At 42.3% G+C, this 22958-nt stretch overlaps 1 non-coding gene across 1 annotated transcript; it reads right to left on the bottom strand.

The window, feature by feature from the left end:
• Positions 1-10474: 10474 nt before the first annotated feature.
• On the bottom strand, positions 10475-10612 carry LOC114811576. Its single transcript, XR_003759273.1, has one exon. It is a non-coding gene; the product is annotated as a small nucleolar RNA SNORA7 (small nucleolar RNA).
• Between the last annotated feature and the right edge of the window lie 12346 nt (positions 10613-22958).

Below are 22958 nucleotides of genomic sequence, written 5' to 3'. Positions count from 1 at the left end.
CCAATATTCACAAGGCTAGTTCTATTCAGATGACTCTTTGTAAGGTAAGCACTGCTTACTATATTATTGAATTCATATAAATGAAAAGCAGAAAAGGTCAAGGGATTGTTTTATTTTGATTGAAAGGGGCTCCAACCAGAATGATAAAAAAAAATTTGAAAATTACATTAATATTAAAAATCTGTATGGAGGAAAGCCTGTTTAAAATCAATCACAGCTGAACATAGGTTTTGAGGAAAGCAATTATTAAAAGTTAAGTAATACTAATTCAGTGAACTATGGAAACCATTTTAAATGCTTATTTATTGATGTACTTGGGCATGTGATACTTTAAAAATGTATTTCTCTGAACCTTTGGCCTTTCATAAATGCTGGCGTAGTGGAATATACTATGGAGCTTCTAAATCAGTCTTCATAATTTCAGTTATTTTGTTCTAATGGATAGGACACTAGCCCAAAAGCCTGCCCCTGATTCATTAAGTAGAGTGACCTTTGATAAACTGCTCAACCTTTCAGTGTTTCAGATTCTCCAGGTATGAAGCATGTCATGTCCATTTCAGGTAGGGGTTTCCTGAGATCATGTTGGTGAATGGATGCTATCCCAATTCTGAGGTTTGCTGTGATATATGTAACATGTTCCACTTGACAAAGACTAAGATTGTTAAAGTACTTGTTTTAATCATCAGAAAGTATCCTATTCACATTCTGGTTTTGATTAGCCTCATTCTCCCCAGGTAATGCCAGAGATAAGAAGGGGCCCATGGAGAAAATCTACTTTCTGCCTGATTTGAGCGGGGAATTGTTGAGATTTGGGGAAGCAATGAGGGATATGCATATTACTAAAGAGGCCAGTGGTTGTATACTTCAGATCTGAGGTTGAAGGGATTTGGGCTTGTCCCAGGTACAGGGAAGCCTCAGGTTTCTAATTTAGGCTGTGGACCCCACAGGAGGTATTTTTATTAGTAGTAATAATTGTGTTTAGCACTTACTATGTGCCAAGAACTGTTCTAAGCACTGAGATAGATACAAGGTAAATCAGGTTGGACACAGTCCCTGTTCTACTTGGGGCTCATGGTCTTAATCCTCATTATACAAAGTAACTGAGGCCCAGAATAGTTAAATGACTTGCCCAAGGTCACACAGCTGACACCTGGCAGAGCACAGATTAGAACCCATGTCCCCTGATTCCCAGGCCTGTGCTCTTATCCACTTAAACCACAATTTTTAGTTGAACCCTGACAGATTTTGTTTCAGAAACCACTGCCCCAACCCCACAGTGGGGTATAGAGACTTTAGTTTCCATTGAGTCTTTCACCAAGATCCAATCCAATCCAGATTCCCAGAGAAACCTAAAACTTGGAATAAATGAACCATACTGTTCCTGTTTCAAAGTAGACCAGGGTGGCCAGGATACCCCAAACCCACGTCACTCAGAGATTAGAACCCAGAGGACCTTGCTATTGGGTCACCCATGAGTATAACCCAATGGCTACTGTACTAGAATCAGAAATATTATTGGCTTAGAACAGCTGTCCTGAAGCCAAATGGCTCTGCGCTGTACCAAGACCATACCTGAAATTCTCCATCCTTCCCTAAATCTGCGAAGGACAGCCTTCTATGATTGATGTGATTCTCCATGCAAGGGAAAAAAGAGGAGCAATTATGCCTCATTTGTCTGAAAAAATGTTAATAGACCCTCTTTTTTTCCTGTCCTACTCTCTCCTTCTCTTGTCATCACTGAGCCCTAGCTTACTCTACATGATACCACCATCTGTTGCTGCTCTGTCCCAAAGTACTTCACCTTTCTCAATTTTCCCCACCTCACAGTGAAAGGTTTCTGCTGCTCCTTGCCCCCAAATGTTGTTTTTTAACCTTAGCACCCTTACATCTATCACCTGCACAACACTTGAACCCCACATTATGGACCTCTGCCACCCACCACACTTTCCAGTTGCTGTTATCAAGAGACCACTGGTTCCCATTTCTGAATTAATTTGATGCCATTTTCTTGAACATACCTTCATTTTTCATCACCAGCACTGATCCTTGGGGACTTGGGTGTACAGATCGATGATCCTCGGGACTCCTCAGCCTCCTACTTGCACACATTATTCAAATTTGCAAATCTACAGATCTGTTACTCACTCCATCAGCCATACTCTAGACTTCATTATCTACAGACACTGCACCATTTCTTTCTCTTCAAACTCTGAATTGTTGTTTGAGCATAACACCCCCCCACCCCCCCACCCCTTAAGACCTGGACCACATCTCCTCACACTTCTGAAATACTTCTTATCTGGACCACATCGTGGCTCAGTGGAAAGAGCCCGGGCTTGGGAGTCAGAGGTCATGGGTTCGAATCCCGGCTCTGCCGCAGGTCAGCTGTGTGACTGTGGGCAAGTCGCTTCACTTCTCTGGGCCTCAGTTCCCTCATCTGTAAAATGGGGATGAAGACTGTGAGCCTCATGTGGGACAACCTGATTACCCTGTATCTACCCCAGTGCTTAGAACAGTGCTCTGCACATAGTAAGCACTTAAATGCCAACATTATTACCACATCTCATCTATATCCTCTCAAACCACATGCGACTCTGTTCCCATAAAGATCTCCAAACTATACCATCTCTCCAACCGTTACTCCTTACTATCTCTCCTCTACCTTGGTGAGAAAGTCCACATCCCGAACACTGACCTTTCTAACAATCACAAATGCAATGCTCCCCCTCCCTCCCTCAGTTTATCTTTTATGACACAGCCCTTCTCATCTTCCTTCTAAACCTTTTCCCCCTCCTTCCATCCTGATCTCTGCTAATGAATTAACCATCTTTCCCATCTCATAAGTTCTTAAATGTGTTGTCATCTTTGACTTCTTATCCTTATATTAAAGCCTGCCATTAAATCCTAGTGGCTCTTACTCTACAATATATCTATGATCGGGTCTTTCATTTCCACCAAATTATCCACCTTTCTTTAAATTCTTGTCCCCCTCTGATTAGACAACTTTTCAGTCTTCTTGCTGTTCTTCCTGCCTCAAACCATTCCCCTCTTCCCTCTACAGTAGATAACCCAGTTCATCTTCCTAAAATGTCCTCCAGTTCACATTTTCCCCTTCTTGAAAATCTCCAATGACTATCCTTTTTCCTTATCATTGTGCAAAAAATTCTTACCATTGGATTCAATGCTTTCTCCTCCTGCTTTCAGTCACTTGTTCATTCTCTCCCCATAACTGGAACTTGCTAGCCATTCAAATCCACCAGAATACAGTTCTTCCTATCCTCACAGCCTTCTGAAATTTGACTTTCTCTAGGAGTCATTCCTTAACTTATTTTCTTCTTCCAAGAGTTTGTTTTGGAATATATATATTCCAATGTATATATACATGTGTATATATGTATATATATATATACACCTAGATATAAGCCCAGCCACTTGTAGTGCTTACATACATAATGATTTATATGCTCTATTTAACCTCTTATTCATTTACTTATTCATCTTCCCAGTCTCTTTTCCATCATAATCATAAACAACTGTATGACATTAATTTATCTCACCACTACCACCACTTGACTGTCACATTTTAAGGGAATGGATTGTATGTTTAACCCCTGTGGTACTCATGCAAGTGCTGAATGAACAGTAGGTACTGAATATACACTATCAATTGATGGATTAATTGATGGACTCACACACCTAGAAGGAACTTGAAGAGGGTAACTCAGATCTTGGGAACCAGGTGGACCCAAATTCATAGACAACACAGAAGAGAAGGAAAATAAGGTGGGAAGACAAGAACCTAAATCCTTTATGAAACACTGTAAGGCTGGGTCCTCTTACCCTGTCCTCCATAATGCATAGGGGATCTGAATTCATAGGCGAAAGAGCAGGGAAGGAAAATAGGGTGGGAGGATGAGAGCCTAATTCCCTCATGAAGCACTATAAGCTTGCATCTTCTTATCCTGTCCTCTTTAAAGTGAGAGAGAGAGTGGTATCTCTGCTCCACGCAACATGGACTTGAAGACTATTTTCAAATCATCTCATTCATTCATTCATTCAATAGTATTTATTGAGCGCTTACTATGTGCAAAGCACTGTACTAAGCACTTGGAATGTACAAATCGGTAACAGAGACAGTCCCTGCCCTTTGATGGGCTTACAGTCTAATCGGGGGAGACGGACAGACAAGAACAATAGCAATAAATAGGATCAAGGGGATGAACATCTCATTAAAACAATAGCAAATAAATAGAATCAAGGTGATGTACATCTCATTAACAAAATGAATAGGGTAATGAAAATATATACGGTTGAGCGGACGAGTACAGTGCTGAGGGGATGGGAAAGGAGAGGGGGAGGAGCAGAGAGAAAGGGGGGAAAAGAGGGCTTAGCTGAGGAGAGGTGAAGGGGGGATAGAGGGAGCAGAGGGAAAAGGAGAGCTCAGTCTGAGAAGGCCTCTTGGAAGAGGTGAGCTCTAAGTAGGGTTTTGAAGAGGGGAAGAGAATTAGTTTGGCGGAGGTAAGGAGGGAGAGCATTCCAGGACCACGCGAGGACATGGCCCAGGGGTCAACGGCAGGATAGGTGAGAACGGGGGACGGTGAGGAGGTGGGCGGCAGAGGAGTGGAGCGTGCGGGGTGGGCAGTGGAAAGATAAGGGAGGAGAGGTAGGAGGGGGCAAGGTGATGGAGAGCCTTGAAGCCTAGAGCAAGAGCTTTTAATCCATGAGAAATGATTGGCTTTCCCAGAGGCCATGGGCTTTTATGTTGTTTTGCTGGGACTTCTTTTGTTTTTTTCATTATTTTAGAGTGATCACAACTTTCGTTTCACTCCTTCTCTGTTTCCTTCTCCATCTCTGTCGTCTTCTCCTCGGCCTCCTCCTTTTCATTGTATTCCTGCTGACTTTAGGCAGATTGAATTCCCAATCATGGCAACAAGGTTTCTATCTAAGTAATGTCTGACTGGTTAGTTCTAAAGAATAAAACAAGTTGATGAAGATCTTGAACTTAATTAAAGAACTTTCATTTTCCTGTAATGAAAGGTCAGTAGAAGAATAGAGAAGCTGCTATTTCAATTATTTATTGACTGTGTTAATGTACTTAATTCATGAGTAATATTTCTCCAACTTTTCTTAATGTAATTACCTCCTAATCATTTCCTTTATTGCACAGCACTGAATAAACTTTTACCATCTCTTTCCCATGCAATATTCATTTTAATTATTTCTTTGTAGTATTACCTTTTTTCTTGCCCATGTGTAACAGATTCAGAGTTCCTTCTACAATGGGCAAAAAATAAAGGCTGTCTTCTGTCATATTTGCCATTTGCGGTGACTGGAACTGTTTTCTATTTAGCCTCTTGGAATCACAATCTTCCTGAAGCTTCTGTTTTAAAAGTGCCAACTCATTCCTGATTACCGCATGCCAGGCTGTTCTGCCTGCTGCTACTGCCCCCTCATATCATTTGGTTTTTCCTCACTGTTTGCTTAATGGCTTATTTTCTGAGTTCTTTGGGTTCAGAAACCCTCCTTCTGTTACTGTACAGAAGCTTTTTAGGTATCCTGCTGTCATGCATTTTCTTCCCATCGCCAATCCAGAGTAACTGTGTTGGAAAGAAGATTGTTTTGATATTGGGAACTTGTGACAATTCAGGACTTCATTGTTGATGATCCTGTCATGCCATGAAATTCATTCATTAATCATACTCGATGAGCACTTACTGTGTGCAGAACACTGTACTAAGAGCTTGGGAGAGTAGAATACAACAACACATTCTCTGCCCAAAACAAGTTTACAGTCTAGAGTGGGGGAGACACAATACAAGTAAATAAATTATAGACATGTTCTTAAGTGCTGAGGGGTTGGGATGGGGGATGAACAAAGGGAGCAAGTCAGGGTGGTCAGAAGGGAGTAGGAGAAGAGGAAAGGGAGTGCTTAGTCAGGGAAGGCCTCTTGGAGGAGATGTGCCTTCAAAAAGACTTTGAAGTGGGGAGAGAGTAATTGTTGGATTTGAGGAGAGAGGGCGTTCCAGGACAGAGGCAGGATGTGGGCTAGGGATTGGCAGTGAGACGGATGGGCTTGAGGCACAGTGAGAAGGTTAGTATTAGAGGATTGAAGTGTGAGGGTTGGACTGTAGTAGGAGTAGAGCCAGGTGAGGTAGGAGGGGCAAGGTGATTGAGTACTTTAAAGCCAATAGGGAGAAGTTTAATGCAGAGGTGGATGGGCAACCATTTGAGTTTTTTGAGGACTGAGATGGCACGTCCTGAACATTTTGTAGAAAAATGATCCGAGTAGCAGAGTGAAGTATGGACTCGAGTGGGGAGAGACAGGAGGCTGGGAGGTCAGCAAAGAGACCGATGCAGTCATTCAGGTGGGATAGGATGACTGATTGTATTAATGTGGTAGCGGTCTGGATGGAGAGGAAAAGGCAGGTTTTAGCGATGATGTGAAGGTGAGACCAACGGGATTTAGTGTTGGATTGAATATGTGGGTAAAATGAGAGAAAGAGAGAGGAGTCAAGGATAACACCAAGATTACAGGCTTGTGAAACAGGAAGGATGGTGGTGCCATCTAAAAGTGATGGGAACGTCAGGTGGAGGACAGGATTTAGGTGGGAAGATGAGTTCTGTTGCTCATGTTAAGCTTGAAGTGACAGGAGGATAACCAAGAAGAGCTGTCTCAAAGGCAAGAGGAAATGTAAGACTGAAGAGAGGGAAGGAGATCAGGGCTGGAGATGTAGATTTGGGTCTCATCTGCATAGGGGTGGTAGTTAAAGCCATGGGAACAAATGAGTTCTCTGAGGGAGTGCATGTAGATGGAGAATAGAAGGGGACCCAGAACTGAACCTTGAGTAACCTCCACATTTAGGGGGTGGGAGGCAGAGCAGGAGCTGCAGAGGACACTGAGAATGAACAGTCAGAGTGATAAGAGGAGAACCAGGAGATGACAGAATTCAGTGTCATACAATGCCTGGAATATAGAAAGAGCTTAAATACCATTATTATTATTCACTAGGCCACACTGAATATGCAGGTATAACTCTAGCGGAAATGCTCCTACTACTCATGCCCACAAATGACACTGTGTGACACTGGAACTGCACCATGGACTGGAGAGAGTCCAACTTCCCTGAAAAGGGCTGAATAATAATGTTGGTACTTGTTAAGCGCTTACTATGTGCAGAGCACTGTTCTAAACTCTGGGGTAGATACAGGGTAATCAGGTTGTCCCACGTGAGGCTCACAGTCTTCATCCCCATTTTACAGATGAGGGAAGTGAGGCACCGAGAAGTGAAGTGACTTGCCCACAGTCACACAGCTGACAAGTGGCAGAGCTGGGATTCGAACCCATGACCTCTGACTCCCAAGCCTGTGCTCTTTCCACTGAGCCACGCTGCTTCCCATCTCCTCCTCCTGAACAGACTATCAGAGGAATAACAACTATGGGATGTGTTAAGCACATCCTAGGTGTCAAATACTGTCCTAAGATCTGGGGTAGATACAAATTAATCAGGTCAGACATCGTCTCCATGCAATTTCTTCACCCAACTGTGCTTAGCAAGATAGAGTTCTAATCCCACTTACATTGAAATCCAGCTCTGATATCACTACACTGGGAAGAGCGTAACTCTGGATTTTTGAATACATGGGTTCTCATTCCATTTCTGACTGTAATAATAATGGTATTTATTAAGTGCTTACTATGTGGCAGACACTGTACTAAGCACTGGGGGGGGGGGGATACGAGAAAATTAGGTTGGACACAGTTCCTTGTCCCACGTGGGGCTCCCAGTTTCAATCCTCATTTTGCAGATGAGGTAACTTATGGCCAGAGATGTGACTTGCCCAAGGTCACACAGCAGACAGACAAGAGGCAGTGGCTAATGTGGCGGAAGACTGCACATTTAGAGAAGCAGCGTGGCTTAGTGGAAAGAGCCTGGGCTTTGGAGTCAGATGTCATGGGTTCGAATCCCAGCTCTGCCACTTGTCAACTATGTGACTGTGGGATCACTTAACTTCTCGGTGCCTCAGTTCCCTCATCTGTAAAATGGGGATTAACTGTGAGCCTCACGTGGGACAACCTGATTACCCTGTATCTACCCCAGTGCTTAGAACAGTGCTCGGCACATAGTAAGCGCTTAACAAATACCAACATCTACCCACGTGCTCTCAATGCACTTCCTGCCACAGTGGGCAGGTTTGGGCCAGAAAGTATAAGCAGTGCTGAATAAGCCACTATCACTATAATCAATTCCTCTTAGAAGGTTCTTGGTCTTGATCCTCCCCCTGGGTGAGGAAATAGGTCTATATCTATACATTATATATTATGAATCAATTTATATCGATGTCTGTCTCCTCCTCTAGACTGTAAGCTTGTTGTGAGAAGGGAACATGTCAACTAACTCTGTTGTACTCTCCCAGGTGCTTGTATAGTGCTCTGTACCCAGTAAGTGCTTGGTAGATGCCACTGATGATGGTGCTTGATGAGGAGGAGGAACTCCAACATCATCATCTTGTTCAAATCCAGCCGCTGGCCTTGTTTTTCATTATTTACAAAATCATGAAGACTGTGGACCTGGTGAACATGGAATCACTCCCTAAATCTCATAACAGTAGAACAGGGTGGACAGCCATTGAAGATAATGGACTCAAAATAAACTAAAGGAAAGGGTACGGAGGTTCCATAAGTTATTTGAGGGAAAATGAGGGATATAGACAGGAAGGACAGGAATGTTAAATGGTTCATTCCTAATAGTGAGGATGAATTTGAAAGACAGCAACTGTCATTTTCCTATAAGCATCTTGTTGCCCCCATGAGAAATAGAATACTGAATTGTTTTGTTCTGTTCTGCTTTGCTATCTCCCCCCATTTAGACTTTGAGCCCTTTATTGGGCAGGGATGGTCTCTATCTGTTGCCGAATTGTACATTCCAAGTGCTTAGTGTGGTGCTCTGCACATAGTAAGTGCTCAAATACTATTGAATGAATGAAAGAATCGTATGTATTAAGTCCTGTGTTTTTGCAGAGCACTTTAGGAAGCATTTGGCAGAGTACAATATAATAGAATTGGTGATACGTTCACTGCTTATAAGGATCTTACAGTCTAGGGGGGAGACAGGCATTTAAATAAATTATGGATATGTATATAAGAGCTGTGGGGCCTAGAGTGGGATGAATAAAGGGGACAAATCCAAGTGTGAGGGCAATGCAGAAGGACGAAGGAATAAGGGAAATGAGGGCTTAAAAGCGGAAGGCTTTTTGGAGAAGATGTGATTTTAAAAAGGTTTTGAAGGTGGAAAGAGTAATGATCTGTTAGATATGAAGTCAGGAGGAAGTTCCAGGCCAGAGGCAGGGTGGGGGCAAGAGGTCAGTGATGAAATAGACAAGATCAAGGAACAGTGAGTAGGTTGGTGATAGAGGAATGAAGCAAGAAACGTGCTGGGTTGTAGTAAATCAGTGAGGCAAGGTGTCGGAGTACTGTAAAGGCAATGGTATGGAGTTTATATTTGATATGGAGGTGGATGGATCATTGCTCTGAGACAGGGAAGACGTTGCCGATGGCCTCATAGTCTTTGTATGTGAGAAGGTGAATCAATTATTCACTTTTGAAAGTGTTCGGATTCTTTTGTTTCACCACTTAGTGCCATTAAAAGATTAGAAGAGGTAATTTGCTGCAGAGACCTCCTGGCCTTCAAAAAAAAAGTGAAAATGGACTCTTCCCACCATTGTTCAACAATGATTAGCTAATGATTCCATTCAAATTTTCATACAACCTGAGTGAGGATTTAGAACCTGAAAGAAGCTAAAGTTTTTCACATTCAGATTTCTGAGTTCTCTCCCTGTCTCCTCTTTGTTTAATCATACATGAATCAACCACTGGTATTTATTATCTACTGAGACCACAACACTATATTAAATGTGCTACCATCTTCCCAGTCTTTCTTAGCATTATCCTTAATCTCCTCTCTCCCTAGCAACCCCTGTAGTCTGTCAGTCACCAAATCCTGCCAATTCTAATTTCACCACATTTTCAGAATCCATCCCTTCCTCTTTCCACACAAACTGCTTGGAAACTAGTTGGAGCAAGCACTTGTCCTGTCCCATCTCGACTACTGTGTCAGCTTCATCACAGATCTCCCTGCCCTCAGTTTCTCCCCTCCCCACTCCACACTTCATTTTGCTGATCAGAACATATTTCTAAAACACCGTTTTGCACTTCCCCCAATCCCAACCCCAGCATCCCAGATAGCACTTGTGTCTTGTCTTACGTTGAGATATTTGCGACCCATAGCGACACCACGGACAAATCTCTCCCAGAACACTCCTCTCTCCATCTGCAATCGTTCTGGTAGTGGATCCGGAGAGTTTTCTTGGTAAAAATATGGAAGTGGTTTATCACTGCGACCTTCCGCACAGTAAACTCGAGTTTCTGCTGTCAACTCTCTCCCATGCAGGTGCTGCATAGCATGGGTGAATTTTGACTTGTAGCAGATGGCCTTCCACTTGCTAGCCACTGCCCAAACTAGGAATGGAATGACTAGACCTCTGCTTGACTCTCCCTCCTATAGCCGAGACTGGTAGAGTACTGGAAACTCTCCAGGTGCCACCCTGAGAGGGGGCACTTTTGTGTATAAATCTTTAATTGCTGTTGCTTGACCCTATTTGTAATTTATTTTCAGATGTGACTCCCCCAGTGGATTGAAATTTCTTTGAGGGTGGGGATAGTAACTGCCACTTCTCATGTACTCTCCTGGAAGCTATGTATAGTGCTCTGCACACAGGAAGGACTCAGCCAATCAATCAATCATATTATTTACTGTGTGCAGAGCACTGTACTAAGTGCCTGGGAGATTACAGTATAATTTACAAGCTATTGATTGAATGGAAAAAACAACAGAAGTTAGCTAAACATTCTCTGCCCCCAAGGAGTTTATAATCTAAAGGAAAAAGGAGATTATTTACAAATAGCAAAAGCACAAGAAAGGATTTGGAGTGTGAGCCCCATGTTGTAGAGGAACTGTGCCTGACCTGATTAACTTGATTCTACCCCAGCACTTAGAAAGCTATGGCATAGAAGGCACTTCCCTAAGAGTATAATTATTACAGGTAGGTATTGTGCTATTTCAATACAGCAGATGAAAAATAAAATTTAATATGAAACTATTCTCTAGGTTGCTCTCAAAATGGGGTCATCTGAATTACCTTTCCCCAAGGCTGTTAATAAGAATGTCAAAATTGCCAGACTTTCTAGAAATCAGACTTTAAATAAGGCAGAAACAGACTCCAGGTGGCCTGAATCTCAGCTTTTTGCTCCCTCTAACTTGCTCCTTCAAAACAAATAGATTAATGATGGCAAAGAGGTTTCAGATAGGATAAATATTTCATGACCATGGCCTGAATCCACATCATTCCTCTGCTTCACTTCTCCCCACCCCATGTATATACAAAGGGTGTTGAAGACAGATGGAAGGAGGATATCAGTGCTATTGAATTACTCACTGAATCTGCTCTGGCTCACACTGAGTTTGACCTGCTCTTAATTGAGGAAGGGTACACCTGAACCTCTCGATGCTTGCTCCTCCGCCTGTCAGTTGAGTTGTGATCCTGACAGTGCTACAATGCAGAGACAAGATATTTGAATGATTGATTTTTCCACTAGAAGGCCTTTTTAGATGGAAATTCTTTGGACTTCATAGACCTGATGAGACCTGAAGGGTGTGAGCAAATTGGAATAATAAAAAATTGATTTCAAAAACTATGCCTGCAAGTATCACTTCACCAGGTTTATCTGATAACTTTAAGCATTTAATTGCCCTGCATAATTTATTTATGCAGGAACTTTTTCTTTCAAATTTTAAATAAACAGCACTTTCAACTACAATTAAATAAATCTAAAATAATTACCATTCAAAATTCAGAACCGTGTAAGAAGTCATTTATGGGCATATTGTTGGATGAACACTCAAAATTCTGTAAGCAATAATATTGCTATTCTTCAGTTAAAATGAGATTGACAGATCCACATCCAGTCTGCAGATATTATTCAAACAAGATGAGTTATTGGAATTTGGGAATGGTCAGCAGTAACATATGTTCACATATGATTATAGCTTAATCTTCTGTAGACACAGCAGGAATCTTCCCAGAGTGACTTATGTCCTCTGTCTCACTAGCTGACCTAGATGGAAAGACCTCATGCTCACCTCTGGGGCTGAATTTCTTGCCTTTTATCTCCAGTGACAGATTTAAAGATACAATAGTTTCTCCAAGGAGCAGTCCTTGTCAATCAAAGCAGAGGTTCCATGCAATGATAGACACCCAATGGAGGTTATAGAGTTCAGATGGTGATGGCTGTCCCAGGGAAACTGAGCCATTGTGTAATCTCCAGGATGAGGATGGTTCCTAGGATTAGAAAAGGGATGGGAAAGAGGGGTTTGGGAATGTTTTAATTTTGTCGGCCCCAATTTTTCTGTAATCATTTGTATTTCTCCATCATCCCTTGGGAAAAATCAGCAACTTATACCATCTGTTCTTCATTCTCCAGAGGAAGCATTGTTTCAGCATTATTTTAATTTTTAAAAATCTGTCAATAAGCTATTTTTTCATCTCATAGGACTGATAAATACGTGCTCACTAAACCACACTGCTCATAGAGAAGCAGCGTGGCGCAGTGGAAAGAGCACGGGCTTTGGAGTCAGGGCTCATGAGTTCGAATCCCAGCTCTGCCACTTGTCAGCTGTGTGACTGTGGGCAAGTCACTTAACTTCTCTGTGCCTCAGTTCCCTCGTCTGTAAAATGGGGATTAAGACTGTGAGCCCCACGTGGGACAACCTGATTCCCCTGTGTTTACCCCAGCGCTTAGAACAGTGCTCTGCACATAGTAAGCGCTTAACAAATACCAACATTATTATTATTATTATGTGCAAAGTTTTGTTGTATTTGAACAAATTTTTTTTTAAATACGCAACTTTAGCACTATTATTTTACACCTAATGGGGAAGGCTGTTAACACAAAAATGCAATTCCTTGAAAAGAAGCTTGTAATGTAGGAGATATTACACTACTGAGAGCAGCAGATATCGAAATGAGATCACAAACCATGACGTTCTGGAATGGGGTCAGTCTCGTAGGAGCAAAGATCCACTCACCTCTACATAGTTACACTGGATGGGATAGCTGAGGGGAATGAGTGACAGGAGGTTCTTTTGTGTGCCCTTGCACAAGAGACGTAAGTCCTCTGTGCCTCAGTTACCTCATAATGCAGATGAAGACTGTGAGCTCCATGTTGAACATGGACTGTGTCCAACCTGATTAGCTTGCATCTGTATCAGTGCTTATTATAGTTCCCTCTACATAGTAAGCATTTAAATACTGTTATAAAAAAGAAAAGGATTAAAAAAGGAGGTTATCCAAATAATTGCCATATAGAGATCCAGTAGTGGGAGAACAAAAGCAAAGGGAGAAGAGAAAACGTTTTAAGGACACACTACAATGAAGTCTCAGACAGTGCTCCATCCTAGGTGAAAACTCAGTCACTTAATAAGAATAAGAAGAATGATGGCATTTGGTAAGTATTTACTGTGTGTCAAACACTGTTCTAAGATCTGGGGTAGATACAAGATAATCAGATTCTCATGTGGGACTCTCAGTCTCAATCCCCATTTTCCAGATGAGGTAAATGAGGCCCAGAGAAGTTGGGCCTCACACAGCAGACAGGTGGTGAAGTCAGGATTAGAACCCATGACTTCTAACTCCCAAGACAGTGTTCTTTTCACTAGGCCATGCACTTAGGCCCCATTTGCCTGGGGATAGAATGGGAAAAGCTACTGCTGTCAAAAAAAGGAGCAGATCTTTTTAAGCAAAAACCTCTTAGGAAAGACAGAGGCAAAAAAGAAAATAGTGCCAGACTCTGCTAGTGTCAAGTATAACAACACAACAAGGGACAGCTTTTTGGTGTGCAAAATGTGTCCAGGACCACAGGGTTCCTCGTTGGTCTTTTTAGAAACCTGGGTACTCATAAGTGAGTTTCACAATCAGTGGTGTCTTTTAATACAAAGGACAGTTTTCTGTAGATGCACATAAAGTAAATGTATGTATTTCATGTATGCATATAATCAATCAGTGGTATTTATTGAGTGCATACTGTTTTCAGAACACTGTAAGTGTCTGGAAGAGTAAAATACAACTGAATTTCTAGACACAAGGAGAGTATAAATACATGTATTTATTACATATATATTTTTAAATATAAAAAATGTCTGTTTTCCCTATATGAATGTAAGCTCCTTGTGGGGCAAGAACATGTTGAGTGTGCACACTCATGAAGCTTAGAGTTATGCCATATAGGGCTACCCATAATGGAAAAGCCTAAGCTGAAAGGTCAAATAAAGTAGATTCACCTATGCTGGGCAGCAGTAGCCTGTGGGAAAGGGTCAAAGGTGGATGATGAAGTGATCACAACATTGAACAAAGACAGAGACTCAATTTTTTGCTGCTCAGAAGAAGTCAGTGGTAAACCACTTCAGTATCTTTACCAGAATAACTCTATGGATACACTTAACAGAATGAACTTATGGAAGAAGATGGAATGTTCTGAAGAGGGTGTGTCCATAGAGTCTTTATGGGTGGAAAATGACTAGGCGGCCTTTGAAGAAGAAGATCTGATGATGGGGATGAGTTGAGTATCGTAGGTCTTAGGGAATGTGACTCAAGTACTTGGGAGATTCAGCAGGGAGGGATAATAGGGCAGAGAGATGAGAGCAAAGTTAAGGAAGGCTTCCTGAAGGAGATACCTCTGATTTAGCTTTGCCCTCTCCTCCACCCTAAGCAACACTTCTCCACACTATCCACTTCCATGTCCATTGTCCACACCAGTTGTTTCTGAAACTTTTCCTGTTCCAGTACCTTCCCTTGACTCTTGACCCCAATGATTTTGCCACCCATTTCATTGATAAATTTGAAACCAGCAGACACGATTCCCTAGGATCGCACCCCCACCTCTCCAACCCCACCCTCCTTATTCTGTTAGACTTTCTTGTCCTTTCCAACAATACCCCAAGAGTTCTCTTAGCTCATTTACCACTTCCACCTGTGCCTCTGACCCCATCTCTTACTGAAACATGTGCCTCTTCCCTACTTTCCTCCCTGACTACAATTTTCAGCTGTTCACTCTCCACCTTTCCTTCCATACTGCTTTCAAATATATCCATGTATTCCTCATCCTAAAAAAGTCCTTTGATCTCACAGCACCTTTCGGTTATCATTCCCATCTCTCTCCTACCATTCCTCCCTAAAGTCTTCGAGTGCATTTTTTACACCTGCTGTCTCCACTTCCTTCCCTCCAATTTATCCCTCCTTGGTCACCTTCAATCTGGTTTCTACCCATTCTACTCCACCAGAACTGCCCTCTCTAAGGTCACTAAAAACCTCCTTGTCAAATCCAATAGCCTGTACTAATCCCATTCCTCCTAATAATAATAATAACAATGGTATTTACTATGTGCCAGCCACTGTTCTAAGCACTGGGGTAGGTACAAGATAATCAGGTGGGAACCAGTCCCTGTCCCACATAAGGCTCACAATTTTAATCTCCATTTTTACAGATGAGGTAAGTGAGGCACAAAGCTGGGATTAGAACCCAGGTCCTCAGACTCCCAAACCTGTGCTCTATCCACCAAGCCATACTGCTGTGTTGTTACTGTGGACGATCCCCTTCTCCTAGAAACCCTCTCTGACCTTGGTTCACTTCCTCTCCTTATTCTCCTCCTATATCTCTTGCACACTCTTTCTCAGTCTCTTTCACGGGCTCCTCCTCTGCCTCTCACCCCCTATCTGTGGGAGACTTTAAGGCTCAGTTCTGGGTTCCCTTCTATTCTCCATCTACACCCACTCCATTGGAGAGCTCATTTGCTCCCATGGCTTCAACTACCATCTCTTGGCATGCAATTCCCAAACCTACTGCTCCCCTCCCTGACCTCTCTCCTACTCTGTAGTCTTGCATTTTCTCCTGCCTTCAGCAAACCTCTACTTCAATCCATCACCAGATCCTATGGGTCCCACCTTCACATCGCAAAAATCTGCCCTTTCCTCTCTACCACCTTAATACAATCATTCATCCCATTCCACCTGGATTATTGCATCAGCCTCCTTTCTGATTTCCCATCCTCCTGCCCATACTTCACTCTGCTGCCCAGAACATTTTTCTACAAAACTGTTCAGGACATGTCACCCCTCTCCTCCCAAAACTTGCCCATCCACCTTCGTATACCAATCATAATAATGATGGTATTTGTTAAACACTATATTAAACACTGGGGTGGGCACAAGCAATTTGAGTTGGACACAGTCCCTGTCCCGTGAGGGCTCACAGTCTCAATCCCCATTTTATAGATGAGGTAACTGAGGCACAGAAAAGTGAAGCAAATTGCCCAAGGTCACATAGCAGTCAAGGGGCAGAGCTAGGTTTAGAACCCCATGTCCTTCTGAGCCCCAGACCTGGGCTCGATCCACTACACGATGCTGCTTCTCTATGCTTCGTTGTATCAAAACTCCCCACCATTGGCTTTAAAGCAGTCCGTCACCTTGACCCCCTCCTTCCTCATCTTCCTTCTCTCCTTCTACAACCCAGCCTGCACACTTTGCTCCCCTAATGCTAACCTTCTCACTGTACCTCAGTCTTACCTGTCTCACTGCCAAACCTTAGCCCATGTCCTACATCTGGCCTGGAATGCCCTCCCTCCTCAAATACAAAAAATTACTTTCCCTCCATTTGAAGCCTTATTAAGTCAAGTCTCCTACAAGAAGTCTTCCCAGACTAAGCCCCACCTTTCCTCATCTCCCAAGCCCTTCTGCATCGCCCTGACTTGCTCCCTTTGTTCTTCCCCCCTCCCAGCCCCCACACCACTTATGTACATATCTGAAAATTTAGCATGCCCAAAACAGAGCTCTTCAAGTTACTAACAAAATCCTGTCATCCCACTGACTTTCCCATCAGTGTAGACAGAATCACCATCCCCCCTCCATGTCTCACAAGCCCATAATCTTGGCATCTTCCTCAATTTAGCGCTCTCATTCCACCCACCTATTCAGTGTCACCAAATTCGGTCAGTTCATCCTTCATAACATCTCTAGAATCAACCTCTCCCTTTCTAACCAAACTGTTACCATGCTGGTCCAAACACTTATCATATCCCTCCTCTTCTACTGTATTGGCCTCCTCATTGACTTCTTAGTATCCAGTCTCTCTCCACTCCAGTCCATATTTTACTCAGCTGCCTGGATCATTTTTCTAAAGAAATGTTCATTCCACATCTTCCCATTCATCACAAAAGCTCCAATGGTCACCCATCCATATTCTCACAAGGCTTTCAATCAGCTCTCCCCCTCCTACCTAACCTGCACACACTAATCACTCAATAAATGCAATTCATTGACTGATTGATAACTTATTTACTCTCCAACTACAATGCGGACCTCATGCTTTGCTCCTCTATCTTCAACCTACTCATTCTGCCTCAATCTTTTCTGCCTCACAGATATTCCCTAGCTCATGTCCTCCCTCTAGCCAGGAACTGCTCCCTCTCCATGACCAACTGACCACCACTCTATACTTCTTCAAAACCTTACTAAAATCACTTCTCCTCAAGGCTGCCTCTTTTATGGTATTTATTCAGAGCTTACTATGTGTCAGGCACTGTGTTAATTGCTGGAGTAGATACAAGTTAATCAAGTTGGTTACAGTCCATGTCCCACATGGGGCTTACAGCCTTAATCCCCATTGTACAGATGAGGTAACTGAAGCATAGAGAAGTGAAGTGACTTGCCCAAGCACACAGCAGTGTAATGATGGAGTTGGAACTAGAATACAAGTCCTTCTGACACCCAAGCCCACTAGGATAAACTGCTTTACAAGATTCAAACTCATGTAGCTCAGTCGGAAGGTTTCTGCCTAAACGGACATATAGCATGCTGAGCTTTAAATATAGGCAGCCTTCCCTGACTAATCTCTCATTTTCCCATTTATTTGCACCTCTCCCTATCACCCTTTCACTCTTTTATACTTTTATACTCATCCCACCTCAGGGATGAGCTCTAACCACAAGATTCTCCTATTCAACTATGTCAAGGATTCCTTTCGGAGAGGCAGAACTCCTCAGTGCTTGGCCAGTGGCCTTTGGGAGCTGTTTGAGGGGAAGTACAAAGTTCAAAGACATCTTTCTTCACTGCAGTCTTCTGAGCTTTTTCTCTTTATGTCTAGAGACTGCCTTCCTCAGACACTTGAGATCTGAGAAAAAATCCTTCCAGATGGTTTAGTACTTGAGCGCGTATTCACCAAGATTGGTCTTCTCATTAACTCCCGAGATTCCAAAACATGCTGACTCTGAATCTGTTCTAGGTGATCATTTCATGTTTGAGCAATTCCCTGGAAGAGTTAGTACTAAATGTTTGGCTTGGCACTGATAGGCAGAAAAGTGTATTAACAGATCTTCAATTAAGGGGTCCTGTCTGTATAGTCTAAATGGAGAATGTTGCAAAACAAGGGGACATTTTTAACTTCAGGAGCACATGTGCAGCTCCCATTAAAGTGAAAGGGGCACTTTATTTGTGCTTCTAAACCTAAGCCTGTATTTTGACTTTCCTGATGGGTCTCTGAAGAGATCCTACCATTGCAAAACACTTTTTTGATTTGGACTTTATACAGCAGGACCAAATTAGTGATATAAGAAAACAGAAGCCGCTGTCTTTGATTTGTCTACAAAGACAGTGGTCTGGTCTCTCCCACTTTCTTTGGTTCCCTAAAAAAGAAGGCAATGAACTTGATTATCTTAAGTTTCAAGAAACCCGTGGCTCAAGCACATGGGTGGGATGGGGTAACAAAGGTCTCATAGCTAGAACAAAGAATAACCTGCGAGTGTTTAGAATTTCCATGCCTGAAACAATCCCAAAAAGTGTCCCCCCCCAAAAAAAGTGGCAGTTATAGACCAAAATTGCATTCAGCACACAGTGGGGCTGTATTTTTGATTGTGCCATTTTTGATGTTTTCCAATCCAAAATAAACATTTTGCAGAAATTTATGAAGTTAAACATTTGGAAAAGACTTGAGTATCAAATTAAATTGAAGGGAACTTTTGCATCCTTCCGAGATGTAAAAGAAAAAAAAAAAGAAGTAATAATCTTTAAGGTGCAAATCACAATTTATATTTACAGAACATCCCGAAGAATCCCCAACTATCTCCTCCCCATATTCCCTCCCCAGATTGTTTAAATTCCAACAGCCCCCTATATAAAGTTAGTTTACAGCTAGCATAATTTCTTATAGGGGTGAGTTAAAGTACTTACTCAGAGTCATCCACTACACTGTGAACAGTGGGGAAATGAATCTTGAACTCAAGGTTCTTAATGCTGATAATCCCCTGAATTCACTAAACTCAAACACCTAATTTCCTGGGAATATTTATCTTTCTGTTGGTAAAGCATCTAGTTCTAAATTTATCAGTGCAGCAAAGAGAAATTGTTAAGGACACCCAGAAAGGATTAGATTGTGAGATGTGTGTAAGTCTTTTACCCACGTCTGTGCTTGTCGGGGGGCTCTAACACTTAGTAACACCAGTTCATTATGAATGACACACTACCTATGACACTCAGTATAAAGTAGGAGATTACAATATGAAGAACCCATAAATTACCTGTGGAGTCAGGCTTACTGGAGAATGATTGTCATTCTAAAATCACTGTGCCCATTTAACACATACTTCTGTGATGCTTCGCATAGTATGGAAATGCAGGAACTCCCTACTATCACAATGTTTCAGAAACGATCGGAGTTGTGGTGTTTCAATCTCTGTTCAAACTGGAGCGACCTGACTTTACGATTGCCATCACATCTTCTCTTTAATGCAGTGTTAACAGACCACTCTACAAGCCGGAGGCTTGGACCGGGAAAATTCTTCCTTTGGTACTGGAGAGTTGAACTTGAGTCTGACAACTGGTTGGGTGAATGCCACTTTGGCTGGGTCTGCCAGAGAGGTCCCTCATATTCTACACTTTAAAAGCTCATGTTCAGGTAGGCAGTTTAGGATATTGTAAGCTCTTTGGGGGCTGCTACTGTCTGGATAGTACATAGCTGCCAATTCTACTGTCCTCTCAAAATGCTTAGTACAATGCTCTGCACAAAGTCAGGGCTCAATTAATAATACAGATTGGTTGGTTAATATCAGTGAAGAGTTAGTAGCACCATTCAGCAACACTCTGGATGTCTGAGCAGCTGACAGTTTGGAGTACACTGCTCAGCCCAGATGGCAAAAGAGAAAAGAGAAGATATCCCTAAATATTGCCTGGCTCAGTAGTAGATCGCATCTGATGAGTTAGATATGGTTTAAAAATAAAGAACACCAAAAGACCTACACAGGAAAATGATAATCGCATGATGGAATATCAGCCAAGAAGAACAATGTCTATTTTAGCCCATAAATTGACAAGATACAGAGTAGTTTCTATTCTGTATTCTCACTGTGCCTCGGTCTCACCTGTCTCGCCGCCGACCCCTGGCCGATGTCCTGCCTCTGGCCTGTGATGAGCTCCCTCCTATAATCCAATGACTGTCTCTATCTGTTACCGATTTGTACATTCCAAGCCCTTAGTACAGTGCTCTGCACATAGAAAGTGCTCAATAAATACTATTGAATGAATGAATGAATACTCTTCTTACCTTCAAGGCCTTATTGAAGGCACAACTCCTCCAAGAGGCCTTCTTAGACTAGTCCGCTCACCCCCTTCCTGTTCTCCCACTCCTTCTGCGTTGCCCTGACTTGCTCCCTTTGTTGTTCCCCCCTCCCAGCCCCACAGCACTTATGTAAATATCTGTCATTTATTTGTGTAGATGTCTGTCTCCCCCCTCTAGACTGTAAGCTCACTGTGGGCACGGAATTTGTTTACTGTTTTACTTTCTCAAGTGCTTTGTACAGTGCTCTGTGCACAGTAAGTGCTCAATTGAATATGATTGTATTTTAATTAAATAGTACAATTAAATACAACTGAATGACTGAATGAAAGAAAATGTCAAAGAACTAGAGCAGGAGTAAATTACTGGGCAAGGGGCTGATCAAGAAATAGGAGATGAATACCAGTTTGTTTGATTGGTAATTCCTTCTCCAGAATGATGATAATCAGGAGTTGTATTTACAATCAGACAATCACTAATATCAGGCTTCTAAATCTGCTTAGAGGTTTAAGTGACTGTCAGAAAAAGCAGTGCCTGTTCCTGAAATAAAAAATAGTTTTCCTCCAGTACTTATAAGTACTTGAAGTATTTATATACACATTCATTCATTCAATAGTATTTATTGAGCGCTTACTATGTGCAGAGCACTGTACTAAGCGCCTGGAATGAACAAGTGGGCAACAGATAGAGACAGTCCCTGCCGTTTGACGGGCTTACGGTCTAATCGGGGGAGACGGACAGACGAGAACGATGGCAATAAATAGAGTCAAGACACATCGCATGTGTGTGCAAAATGCACTTGGGTCTGTGGGTCCCCATCAATCAATAAATCAGGCAATGGTATTTATTAACTGTTTTCTGTGTGCAGAACATTGTACTAAGGACCAGGAGGAGTACAGTATAGAAGAGTTGGTAGACAGGATCCCTGCCCAGAAAGAGGGTTTACAATCTTATACTAATAATAATAACGGTATTTCTTAAGAGCTTACTATGTGTCATGCACTGTTCTAAGCACTGGAGTAGATTCAAGGTAATCAGGTTGTCCCATGTAGGGCTCATAGTCTTGGAGAAACAGCGTGGCTCAGTGGAAAGAGCACGGGCTGGGGAGTCAGGGTCCTGGGTTCGAATTCCGGCTCTGCCACTTCTCAGCTGTGTGACTTTGGGCAAATCACTTAACTTCTCTGGGCCTCAGTTACCTTGTCTGTAAAATGGGGATTAAGACTGTGAGCCTCATATGGGACAACCTGATTACCCTGTATCTACCCCAGCACTTAGAATAGTGCTCTGCACATAGTAAGCATTTAACAAATACCAACATTATTATTATAATTATTAATCCCCATTTTACAGATGAGGTAACTGAGACACAGAGACGTTAAGTGACTTGCCCAAAGTCACACAGTAGATATGTGGAAGAGCAGGGATTAGAATCCATGACCTCTGACTCCCAAGTCCATGCTCTTGCCACTAAACCGCTGCTTCCGCAATCTAGAGGGAGAAACACCCACATGAATCTTTTCAGTCACATCTGACCCCTTAGTTGAATTTCAGCATTGATGTTGTCTTCCTTAAGTGTGAAGGATAACTCTTATCTCTCTATTTGTGTGTATATATACATGTATAGTCACGTACATATAAATACACACATATATATTCTGCTTATACCCAATTTTATACACACACACACGTGCGCACACACACACATATATTCTGTTTACAGCCAGTTCAAACAAAAAGACCATATATGTTTCAGACGCAAATATTTTTGGACTGAAAAGCCACCTTAGAGAAGCAGCATGGCCTAGTGGCAAGAGCACTGCCTTAGGAGTCAGAGGACATGGGTTCTTATTCTGGCTCTGCCACAGTTGTCTACTGTGTGACCTTAGTCAAGTCACTTAACTTCTCTGTGCCTCAGTTACCTCATCTGTAAAATGGAGGTTAAGACTGTGAGCCCCACGTGGGACAACCTAATTACCTTGTATCTACCCTAGTGCTTCACACCGTGCTTGGCACATAGTAAGTGCTTAACAAATACCATAATTATTATTATTATTCCAATTATGATTGTAGACTTGGCCTTAGGGAATAAAAGTGTAGATACTTATTAAGTATCTAAAACAGTGATATTGAAAAAATTCTGAACACCTTGGGTTACTACCACGTTCTCTGATCTCCATCTCAAGACACCTGCTATTTCCCTTATCATCACTATCATCATCAGCACCATCTTTCAATCTATACTGAA

This window comes from Ornithorhynchus anatinus, chromosome 4 (assembly GCF_004115215.2).
Source record: "Ornithorhynchus anatinus isolate Pmale09 chromosome 4, mOrnAna1.pri.v4, whole genome shotgun sequence".
In the NCBI taxonomy this organism is placed as follows: domain Eukaryota; kingdom Metazoa; phylum Chordata; class Mammalia; order Monotremata; family Ornithorhynchidae; genus Ornithorhynchus; species Ornithorhynchus anatinus.
The sequence above is the reverse complement of the archived record's forward strand: the minus strand, read 5'-3'. Positions and strand labels throughout refer to the sequence as shown.